Source organism: Rhineura floridana, chromosome 1 (genome assembly GCF_030035675.1).
Source record: "Rhineura floridana isolate rRhiFlo1 chromosome 1, rRhiFlo1.hap2, whole genome shotgun sequence".
NCBI classification, from domain to species: Eukaryota; Metazoa; Chordata; class Lepidosauria; order Squamata; family Rhineuridae; genus Rhineura; species Rhineura floridana.
The window spans coordinates 96,716,081-96,728,655 of record NC_084480.1 but is presented as its reverse complement, the minus strand read 5'-3'; the positions used below and the strand labels follow the sequence as shown (position 1 = coordinate 96,728,655).

The 12,575-nt window shown below is 40.5% G+C and overlaps 1 protein-coding gene across 4 annotated transcripts in view; it reads left to right on the top strand.

The window, feature by feature from the left end:
- The window catches only part of NTRK2 (neurotrophic receptor tyrosine kinase 2), a 305,262-nt gene that overhangs the window by 271,103 nt on the left and 21,584 nt on the right, over positions 1-12,575 (top strand). The gene's annotated exons all lie outside the window — the stretch shown is intronic.

The following is a 12,575-nucleotide window of genomic DNA, read 5'->3' as shown; positions in this document are numbered from 1 at the left end:
CCTACTTGGTCATAATTCAATTGAGGGCCATAGGGCAATTCATTAACTGTTAGACTCATCATTCCCTCTGTAAAACAGGAATATTACACAGATTGTATATTATACACTTTATGACTAAAGCTTGCATACTTGGCCTTTAAAATAAACAGAGATAATTTTCAAACAGTGATTGCTAGCTTATGTATAATATCCAAAAATGCAATTTTGGAGTTATAGAGAATATAACATGTTGACTGCAAGATGTTGGGCTTTACATATTGTCAGCTTGCCTTGCTTTATGAATTTCCTTGAGTCATCTGGCTGGCCACAATCTCAGACTAGCATTATACCAAAAATGTCTTGTGTACTTTTTCTCCATCAATTAATGAGAAAAGAAATTGCATTCTATCAAAGGGGAGAGAAAATGTAAATAAAATTCTCATGCATGTGATGCAGGGTTTTTGTTGTACTTAACTTACTTTTGAGATGTGAAGATTTTTCTGAATGTCCTTTCATTCATTCTACAAATCATCCCTCCAGTGATCTGCATTTTACAGCCTATCCAGGTGCCTACCCTTCCTGAAAACCCCACAATGCCATTGCTGGGCGTTCTGTAAGCACAGTAAATCAGAGACGCTATCTACTATGCTCCTGACAACTGTTGTTATTCATTTTGTTAAAAGTAAAATCTTTTTACTTTTAACGAAATCCTTGCGGAAAGATTTTTTTTTTAAAAAAGTAAAAACAGTAAGACTTTCCTTTAAAAAAAAATACATCAACCTCTGCCATCTCCCTATTCCCCTCATGGAGCTACAACTCTCAAAGTGATTTAACAATCAGTCCCTCTTCTTAAGGAACTCTGGGAATTGTAGCTCTGTGGGGGGAATAGGGGTCTCCTAGCAACTCTCAGCAACCTTAAAGCTACACTTCACAGCATTCTTTGGGGACATCCATGACTATTTAAAGTGGTATGATGATGCTTTAAATGTACAGTGCAGATATTCCTAGAGTAAGGATGTTGATCTACTGGATCACTGTTCTGACCCAGCACGCTAGTGTTATATGTTAAAAATGAAATAATCTTCAAGCAATCTTTTTAAAATTCTTGATCATGAGTAGTTTAAAAGATTCCTCTGAGGGCTGAGAGCTCACTTGGCCTGAATAAGGAGAAAAGTTTTTTCAAGGAAAGCTGATTGGTCAGTTTGATCTGCCACATCAGTTTGATGAAACTGGCATAATATACACAGCCATCATATCTATCCTTAAGTCTGAGAAAGACCAGATCTTATTGGCGGAAAATCCAACACCACAATTGGCAGTGAATAGTTCCTCTTTTTAATGGGTTGTATACTGCTGGTATTTGTATGCATTGCCTTGCTTCCATCTCACAATGTCTACCTTCTGATGATGACATAATTCTGTTCTCGTGCATTTATGTCTGATTTCTGAACTCACTATTGCTCATGGGCCAATTTGTTAAATATACAAAGGGCTTCGCAAAAGATAAAAGCTTCAATGCAAAACTGATTATTTATTGCTGTCTTTGTTGTTAACTTCCTTTAATGAGGAAAGTGGCTGTGGTTACTGTAAAGCAACAAGTCATGGGCTAGCAGCATTTGGTTTTGATCACATGTAAATGAAAGGTCATGTTCATATGGCATTGTGGTCAGAGTGTTTGGCGGCCTTTGCCAGCTCATTCTTTACTTAGTGGCCTGATTCTGTGAGAGGACAGAACTGTATTTTGAGTAGCTCTATTGTCTGTGGAGATTCAGCTTCAAAAGCAAATTGTTACATATGGTTTAGTGGCAAGGCAGAGGAAGTTACACAGTCACACAAGGACAGTATTTATTTTCATACAACTGTTTTAATTAAGAGCCAAAAAGAACACTCTTATTTTGATTTGCATTGTCTGTTTCTTCCACCAGTGATCCAGACCTCTCAATTAGTAAACATCTGAACTAGATTTCTCTCATATGTTGTATTCTCAAGCTTTAGCTTTCCAAGCAAGTTCATTGTTACACTTCAAAAATGACATCACATCACACGAGTGAACATGAAATCAATGTGCAGCTTTCAGACTTCAGTGTGAGGAAGAGCTGTCATTAACACAATTTTCATCCACAAAGTTTCAACACTTCCCTTCCGTTGTGTCTTCAGCAGGCAGACTTTTCACACTTTAAGTAACAATAATGCCTTAAGGACAGTAACTTCAAAATTAGCTTATTTGGCAAGTTAGGTCACATCCACATTTAATTGCCCTTATTCCATTTGAACAGTCATGACTTCCCCCAAAGAATCCTGGGAACTGTAGTTTGACAAGGGTGCTCTGTGAGGGGCAGCACCCTTAACAAACAAAACTTCCCAGGATTCTTTGGGGAAAGCCATGACTATTAAAGTAGAATAAAAGTGCTTTACAAGTATGGTGTGGATGTGACCTTATGGGCAGGAGAGGTGATAGAATCCTTGCTTTCTGTCCACCAGCACATTTGGAAAAACATCATCCCAAAGCAGGGTTTTCAAAATGTAGAAAAAAAATCAATAAGGCAAAAGGCAGTTTTTCAATTACTTCTTATCTTCCCCTGCAATAGACCAATTACATGCACAGGTTTGTTCTAGGGCATATTCTAAGGTACATTTTCAGCTCACATGGAACAATAGTGAGAATATGAGAACATGCCCTAGAATCGTTTGTAATACAAAAAAGGTTCCATTATAAACATTCATTATAAACATCCTCAGTGGACAAGGCAATATAGGAAGGGTTCCCTACCTAGGTCAACTTTGAAGAATGGTGGCAGAGAGAGGTCCAACTCAGGTGAGTCTCTATGCCTTAAGCCATTTTTCTGGGGTGTGGCTGAGCCTTCTTTCACTTGCTAGGCTAGCCTCCAGAGCCTCTTAGGAAGCTCTCCCTCAGAGGGATATTGTTGCTCATCCCTAAGGTCTAGTTCCATTCTGAAGCAAAACTGCTGGTTGTGACAACAACATCACCACAGTTCCCTGAATCAGCATGGGGGAAATGATGATGATGATAAAGGCCAAAACAACAACAATAATCTTATCGTCTCTTCTAATAAGTCACAGGGAACCGTAGCAGTAAATCAGAAGGGTCCATATGGGCCAGGAGGGCAAAAATGCTCAGATAAGGCTGAAAATGAGCAGGGTTTGGTTCCCATCAGTACACTTAACTGTACTCTGTTCCCTGGACCAATGATATTCCATGATACCAGACCAAGGGGCAGGAGAAGCATCCAGGAGCTCAGTTGCTAGTCAGACTCTCCATCATACCCCCAGCACAAGCAGGCTTCTACCTAAGCAGAGAGCCGTCACTTTGGCGGTTCAAGTTTAGGTTAGCAAATTCGAACCAAATGTGATTGTGTTTAAATAGCTGTGGTTGGCAAGAGATATAAATAGATCTGGTTTATGGGATCAGATCTGATGGGATCAAAGAATGATAAATCACTCACATACTGTACATGCCATACACAATGCTACAACTAGTGCAGGTCCATTGGAGGTCCCTGGAGCACAATCTAGTTATTGTTTGTGGGATCAGTTTTAGGTGTCGCTGTAGCCTTAGGATGTGGACAGGATATTTGCAGTGCATACCCTCTCAATCTCTGCCCATTAGTGTTGGTGAGATTTAGTAGGAGAAGACTGACTAGGTCGGTCCAGGGCCCCATGGAGAGTTCTTGGCGGAGTGATCAGGAGGAGAGGGAGGAGGACAGGGATCTGGGGAGGGACCCAGTGGGCTGCAATGGGAGGGGGCTGCAACAGGAGATGGCTTCAGCCATTTAGACAATGACAGCTCTGCCCACTTAGTTCCAGTTACAACTGAATAAGCACTGTCTGACAAAGAGCTGGCCCCTGCCCCACCTCTCAACCCGGCCTTGTAGCTCAAGCTGTCATTTCTGCCTCCTTCAGAGGAGGAAGAATTGGAAGCTCAACCAGAGGTGGTGTCAGAGAAGGATCTGGCTGAGATGCCTCCAACTCCATCAAATTGCCAGGTGCATGCAGATAGTGCCTACTTTTCAACCTGTTTGTAGGAGTGCCTGCTTGTTAACCCAGTCCCACTCAGAGAAATCTTCCCCACTCAAATAGAGAGTCCACCTTGAGCCTACTTAAGGGTCTCAAGGGGTGTGTCCAATTTCTGTGACATCTTAGCTTTAGAAGCCATACCTAATTATGCTGTGTAGCAATGCAGAGACCTGTGTAACCTATAAGCTGATCTATGAAATGCTCAAAGCTGAGATCCAACATTAAACATAACAGGGAAAAACACACCATTGAGTCCAAGTCTGAATCTGACAGGGTTGGCCAGGACACAGGGAGCAGTTAATGCCTCCCTACGTGAGTGAATTGTGTCCACCACTTTGACAGAGGCAGTGGTGCAACCTCTCTTGAAGAGGTACTTTCTGATATTCCCTTCCTGGTAAGGTGATTAAGAGGGTGCTGCAGGTGTGCTGGGAGGAAGTAGATTATCCAGACTCATTTCAGTCTGATCTTGGGTCTAGTTTTAGCTCTGAAACTATCTTGGTCAGCTTGACTGATTACCTGTATCAGGAGACAGAAGGGGGAGTGTAAACCTGTTGGTTCTCTCTCTAAGTGGCTTTTGACTCTATTGATCATGGTATCCTTCTAGAACAACTCAAGGGGGTGGGAGATGGAACAACTATATTACAGTAGTTCTGCTCCTACCTGCAGGGCATTTAGGCTGTGGGGTACTGCAGGGGTCTATTCTGTCTCCTACATCGTTCAGCATCTATAAGAAGCTGGTGGGAGCTGTCATCCAGGGATTTGGAGCATGGTGTCATGCTGATGACATATAGCTTTATCTCTCCATTCCACCTCACTCAGAAGAGGCTGTGAAGGTGTTGGTGCCTGGAAGCAGTGATGGGCTGGATGGGGGCCAACAAACTGAAGCTGAATCCTAATAAAATGACGGTGTTGTTCTCAAGTCTGGGAATTAGGTGAGTGATCTGCTGTAAGGGGTTGCACTCTCCCTGAGGAACAGTCATCATCTGGGAGTACGCTTTGATTCAGATCTATCACTGGAGTCCCAAGTAGCCTCCGTAGCTAGAGTGTGGCTGCCAGGTTGGCGAGTGAGGCAACCTGATGAGACAATCTGTCACTGGTCCTAAAAGCACCACATTGACAGTGAACTACTGGGCTCAATTCAAAGTACAAAGTCTGTAACAGTTTGGGACCCAAGTACCTAAAAGATAATGTTCCCCAATATCAACATGTTAGGCCTTACAATCAGCAGGGGCAGCCCTGCTAGTGATGCCGCCATTGAGGGCTGCCTGGATGGTACTGATCCACTGCAAAGCCTTCTCGGTAACAGTCCCCCACTTACGAAGTGCCCTCCCTAGTGAGATGGATCTGTAATAATAATAATAATAAACTTTAATTTATAGGCCGCCTATCTAGCCAGTGGCCACTCTGTACCCTGCATCATTAACATTTGGGCAGAATTTTACAGCATTCCTGTTTACCCAGGCATCTGAAGGATGACAACCTTGACATTATTTGGCTGGGGTGATATTTGATTGTTTTTTAATGTTTTTAAAATCTTTGTATTGTCTTTACTTTCTGTTTTGTTGTTTGTCTCCCGGGGCCCCTTTGGGAGAATGGGCGGGATAAAAATCTAAAAGAATCAATCAACTATGAAAAACACTAGAACATACAGTAAGCCTAAGTTTTTTTTCTATTTAACTGTATGCTTTGCCACTGACAATTGTATCAGCTGTTCATTTGCCTGATCTGTACATCTCTTAGCACGGTGGTGCACAGTGGAAAAGAATGTGTTGGTTACCAGTGTCTACATAATCATCTTTATTAATGTGTTAGGAACTGGCACTCCACGACGCCTGCACTGATTTGCTGAGATATTAGTTTGCATCCAAAATTATTGTCTGCTGCTTGCCTGTTTACATTGAAAATAGGCCTGGCCCCTTCTGCGCTGTCAGATTGTTAATGATATTCTGCACTCTGTCGGCACAGCTATTAAGAAATGCAGCAGGGACAACTGTGGAGAGAGATAACCTTTGGATAATTGGCATGTTGCGCTGTTACATGGTGTTAGCTACATAGGCACTGTTTGTTTGTTTGTTTGTTTGTTTGTTTGTTTAGAGCCTGCCTTAAATTGTACAGCAGATAGGATGAAAAAGTATTTTAATTGTCTAATACAGAAAACCAACATGTAATGACATGATCATTCTTTTTAAAAGCCAGGCCACTGAGCCTTAAAACATGAAGGACATGCGTTGGTTTCCCCTTCTCCTATTCTGCCAAAGATCAGACAAAATGATAAACAATTAAAAGTGCTTGTCCCTTTTTCTAAAGAGTTCTTTAGACATTTTGCAAAAATGCAACCTCTTTATACACCTGATCTTCTTCAGATTGAACTGAGTTTGGTGTTCACACTGGTTGGAGGCATTTCCTTCATTTGTTGAGGTTTGGGGTATTTTGCAGCTCACAGTTTTAATCCCTTAAGAGTTGAGGGTTCCCATTCTTTCTGTCTGACAGCTAATTCAGGTGATTCATCGTTAGCATATTTAACAGGAGCTTTGATGTGCATTATTACATTCACTAGGTATGGGGGAGAAATTCAGTTCAGTTCTCTAACCCAAAAATGTTTACAAAATGAAAATATTAAGGAACACTGTACATAAACGTGCATATATTCATGGAAATAACCTACAAAAGTGGATTGTGTTAGGTAAAACTGCTTGCAAAATGTGAATGTTAGTGTCTATTGGGAAAAGTGCGCACCACAAAGCTGACCAATTTTCATGAGGACTTTACAAAAAATCACACATTGATCAGGAAATGTGGCACACTGGACTTAAGATTGAAAAAATTAGAAACTGAGAGAAACCGCAATCGACATTCATCCATCTCTAGCATTCACTATATCTCTTAGGATCAAATTAGAGCTGCTTGGAATTGCTGCTGTATATAGTCATTCATTCATACAACAACTACAAAATATGACAGTTATTAGTAAGACTGAAGGAATATGCATTTCTTTTTTGTAAACTGCTTAGATGTTTTCTACAATCAAGCAGTATATAAATGTTTAAAATAAAATAAGAGGAAAAGAGCCTGACAAATTGTTGGTTGTTTTTTAAAGCAGCAAACACAAAACTCTATATAGGAAACTGTCCTATACCAGGTCAGACTCTATGTCCTAGCCCAGTAATACCTACCACTCTGACTGGCAGTGACTCTGTAAAGTCTCAGGCAAAGGTCTTTCACAGCATTTACTACCTAATCATTTTTAAGTGGAAGTGCCAAGGATTGAACCTGCAACCTTCTACACAGAAAACATGTGCTCTGACAGTTGAGCTATGACCCCTCCCCTCATGAGGTTTCTGCAGTCCCCTTGATGCGTCTGGTTTTGCTACCACTAAATGCCCTTCATTAGATTGTGTGCAATTTGTCCTTCTATTCAGGGGCAGTATGAGATGCTGGGTGGCAGAAAGCATCAGGGCAGTGTTGGAAGACAGAGATGTGTGGAGGCAGCAATTTCCTTCCCATCCTGTGTTTGTCACAATCAGTGCTGTTTCCATTCAGATACATTTCAGCGTCTGCTAAAATATATGTTGTTCATCTCGCTATCCACTATGGCTGAAACTAAAGTCATTAATCATGTAATTAATTATGTAATTAACTTCATCGCATTTCAATGGAAGGGAAATGTCAAAAGGTGTTTGCATGATTTCCATTCCTGACCTTGGGCAAAAATGCAAATTGTGGCAATTTACAGCCCCATTTCCATTTCCAATGGAATTCTCTGTCCTGAACCCTCTAATATAGCCTGCCATGCTCAGGTGGAATGGAGGAACATGTCTCATTATCAGTTTAGAAGAAAGAGTCAACTGTTGGTGTGGTTGACTTCTGTACATGGAAGGGGTGGCACCATCTTTGCCTGAGGCAGCAAAGTGTCTTGGGCTAAAATTTGGTCTGTTTTGCAATAAGTTTCAAATGCAATGTGCATTATCTATCTTTTGACATCAGTGAGAATTCAGCACATACTTTGAATGCTTTAGCCCCATTAAGATTTAAAATGGACTTGCACATAATAACTTTTCTTGGTTCTGTCCATGGTCTATACTCTGATGTTCACACTGAGGGCCAAAGTAGGAAAGACATTGGAGATCCATGATTCATTTTCTATGTCTTTAAAGTGCATCAGGACTGCGGCAGTAGGGAGCAGGAAGTGTGCAATGAGTGCACAATGTTTGCAATGGTATTAGCCACTTCCATGTGATATCCACATGAAGGGTTCTCCATGTGTAGAGCAGGCAGTGGGCAGTGTAATTAACCCCACCTCCAATGTCATGTGGGTTCCCAGCTCCATTCCCTAGCATCCATGTGTTGGGTATGCATGTCTGTGTAGGAGAAGCCTATCTACATAGTTCAGTGTGCGCAATGCATAGATGGGACCAGGCAGTTGTGCCATGTCAGGCTATGGCCAACAGTGCAGCCCTTCTGCCTATCTATGTGTGGATCCACTTTCATGGGGTACCACTGGGAGAGTGCTGTGACTTATCAAGATCAGCTGCTGTCTTTTTATCTTTAAGATGTTCATCCCGAGTTTCATGTTGTACAGTTTGAGCTTGGGTCATTGCTTTTCAGACTTCCTTATTCCCACTTAATCAAGTGATAGAGAATTCTAGAAAACATTTTTTGCCTCTTTTTTTTCTGTCTTTGCCTCCAGGGTACCTTTGCAATTCCATGAGAGAGCATGTGTATCTACACTGGATTTTCCAGATATATAAATAATATGAGAGTTGTATAAGCCATCCACTTATGTCCAGTCACATCTAATTTTGCTATTGGTGAGACATGTGTAAGTAGATTATTATCAGTCACTGCTTTAAATTCATTGCCACATAGAAAGTCATGGAACTTGTCACAAGCAGCCCTCTTCAAGGCTAGACATTTTAATTTGTGAGTTAGGCTATGTTTACCATGACTCAATTCATGTTTACCATGAATAAATAAGCACACATGATCTTCCATGTCATATTTGGCATAGTGCTGCTCCTAGCCTAGTAGTACTGGAAATGGTGTACATCATCTATGATAATCTCCCATTAACAAATCCTAGGACAGATGATGTCATCAATTTTCATTCTAGATTCTCAAAATTGTCTTGACAGGCTTCATCCCTTCTATTTTGAGGAGGCCGTCGCTCATTCCCCTTAGTATTGCCATTCAGATGAATATTAAATGGTTTTGCAATAAGGAATACTTTTGTACAAATCTTGTAATGTATAATATCCAGCAAATCCTAAGAATCTACAAAGCTTTCAGATTGTGGTAAGTACTAGCCAAGTGGTAATGGCCTCAACTGACTCTATACCTTGGAGATAATCTGACTGAGATATTTCACTAGAGTCTGAAACAGCTGGAGTCTTCAGTAGGTACTCTGCACGTTATTCCTGAGTGGCTGAGAAATAATCATCCACAAATGCAACTATGTCTTATAAAGTCCATGTTTTACATGATATGACCTATCATTCTCTGAAAAGTGGCAGGTGTATTTGTTAGACCTTGAGGCATAATCCTAAATTGCCAGTTGCCAAATGGAGTGAAAATGAAATTCCATCCAAAAATTGGGACCCCATTCTGTATTGCATTCTTCAGTCAGACACTTCACACATTAGTGCTTATGACAACTAGGGATGTGCAAATCCCTATTTCACTGTCCCACATGTAGCCCAAATTCTTTCCCCCATCCCATTCCACATATAAAAGTAAGATTCTTCTTTTTTTTCCTTTTGTGTAGTGAATTATATGTTGGTTTTGTGCTTGCCATCATGTCTAGATGTCTTCATTTTGCAAGGAATCATATTCAACATCCAGTTTCTTTCATTAAGTAGATAGCCTGGCACATTCCCTTTTGTTGGGAGAATGGTCCTTTGCATAAGAACAGGTGATTTGTTGCCATAATAGCTAATGATCAAAGATGTCATTTGGAAGTAGTAATGTCAGAAAAACATACAGGCAGAGTGATCCTGTTGCAACTTGTGAATCACTTTTTTCATACCACAACCACACATGTACAGATGATTGTGGGGGCTGTACAGAGAGAGTGTTGTTATGGATGAGGTGCCCCAATGACACTTACCCTATTGAGGGGTTCACCCTCCTTTTCTTAAAAAATCTGCCAACACCATCTAGCCATGTGATTTTATAGCTGTAGGATTTGAATTCACAGAGGAGGATTGCACAATGTGGTCAAACCAGTTTCTTTTGTTAAGCAGAACAATGTCTGGCACATTCCTTTTTGGGAAGGAAGAATGGGCCTTTATCAAATATATTTGTTGTCATAGAAGCTAATGGTCAGATGTGTTGTTTGGAAGCAGGGACATCTATGTAACATGCACCACATTATAAATAACTTTTTTTTTTATGGAGCCAAAAAAATACTAATTAAATTATCACAAAAACTGGACGTATAAGACTGGAGGAGGAGGGATCATTCTGGGGCAGACCTTGGGATCCTGGCACCACCCCCCCCCAAAAAAAAATTCATGCATATCTGTGAATTCTCCAGCATCCCTAACCAACAGATACTGTCTTTGATAATTTGTTCATGCACTGATGTTGGCATGTAACAGCGAGAGCTTCGTGTTTTCTGTTCTACTAGCAGCCCTTGATACTTGTACCTCTACAGTTATAAATCCTAAGTAAGATACCATCTGCCTTCCCAGGCCAACATCTAACTCAGATATAAAGATGGTACAGTAGGTACTTCTTTAGTAAACTGGTGAGCTTCAAAGAACTAAACCGTTGGCTCTAATGAATGCTCTGTGTTTCCATATGCCTTCTCGAGACAGTCACATTTTCTAACAGCAGCCTCCTACCAGTTCCCAAACTTATAGCACTGCTGGAAGTGACAAGCTTTCAATAACTTTTCTCTTCTTGATATTTTCAGGAATGTCAAAATCTTTGATCACCATTCATGCTTGAGCTTGTCTAGTAAAGTAATCAAGTTATCTGCTGGGTCTGGGTAATCTGCCAGGAAAAACAAAACCCTATTTATTTATTTAAAATATTTTAGGATCCCTTTAAGAGTTAAAACCTCTAAAGCAGCTTACAAATAGAATGTAGTACAATTAAAACAATAAAATCATAGATAAAAGCTAGCAATATCAAAACAGCAAATATCCAGCTCCAAAATAATAATTTACTAAAATACAATACACAACCACCACCAAAAGCGTCAGCAGTAGAATAAAAGCAGCTGGGGGGGGGGATCTGTCAAAAACTAGTTTCAGGGCTTTCCTAACTACCAGAAGCGATGGGGTCTATAGAAGCACAACTGTGAATATGCTGCATGCAGAATATGCAGCATATTCTCCCCCATTCCCACCAACCTCAGAAGTGGGCATATAAGAGGTGCCTCAGTTGCTGATGACAAAGTGATATAGGCAAAGGAGGTCCTTCGAAACTTGGACCACAACAGGCTAAGGCTTTAAAGGCCTTCATCACCTGAAAGAGTTCTGCTGGGCAACATTGAGCAGACACAATGGTGGTGAACTAATATCTCTTCATCACATAATAAGATTGTAAATGGATTCTTAACTGTGTTCAGTCATATTTCTTATGATTCTTCCAGCATTTGTGCTCTAAACTGGTGATGCTGGTGTTTCATCACCCTCAGCTGCTGAGAGTGTATGTCTCTATAACTGAGCTGAGGACATACGAGAATGATTATATTGATACCCTGTGTCATTCTCTCATTCCATGCAAAGACCAGGGCTTCAGGAGGACCTCCAGCTATTTTTTCAGGAAAATCCTCAAAAGACTGCTGGATTCATCAGGCTCTTAGAGCAAATCATCAAAACTGGTCCATAACCACTCCAGAGGTTCAGATAGTTCAGACAGCACAACATAGGAAACAGACCTTTCGTGTGGCGGCACCTACCCTGTGGAATTCCCTACCCTTAAATATTAGGCAGGCACCATCTCTGTTATCTTTTTGTCGCCTTTTCAAGACTTTCCTCTTGCAACAAGCCTTTTAAGTTGAGACCTATCCCAGTCTGCATCTGTGTTGGAATTGCTTTTAATATATATTTTTTAAAAAACCAATATGTTTTTTAACCCTTTTTAAAAGATTTTTTAAAAGCTTTAAAAAAAATGTTTTAAAGTTGTTTTGTTTTAATGTATTTTAAGATCTATTTTTATGATGTTTTGATGTGTTTTTAGCACTTTTGTTTGCTGCCCTGGACTCCTGCTGGGAGGAAGGGCGGGATATAAATCAAATTATACAGACACGAGAGTGGCTGTATACTATAGCCAGCATGGATTTTTCACATTCCGCAATGTTAAATTGAAAATACCCCCCATGCCATTCTGATGCTTCCCATAAGCTCATTTCAAAATAAAACTTTACAAAACTTATAGTCCTGAACTCAGAAACGCTTGCTTAACAACCCTCTACATTTTCATGGCAATACACAAAACACTCAGAGAGAATTGAGAGTTCAAAGTGTAAAAAGAGAGGGGGGAAAACAGACCCTTTTTAGAGTTTTTTCTCTCAGAGTTCTCATTCATTAAAAATCACCCTGACATTCATCTTC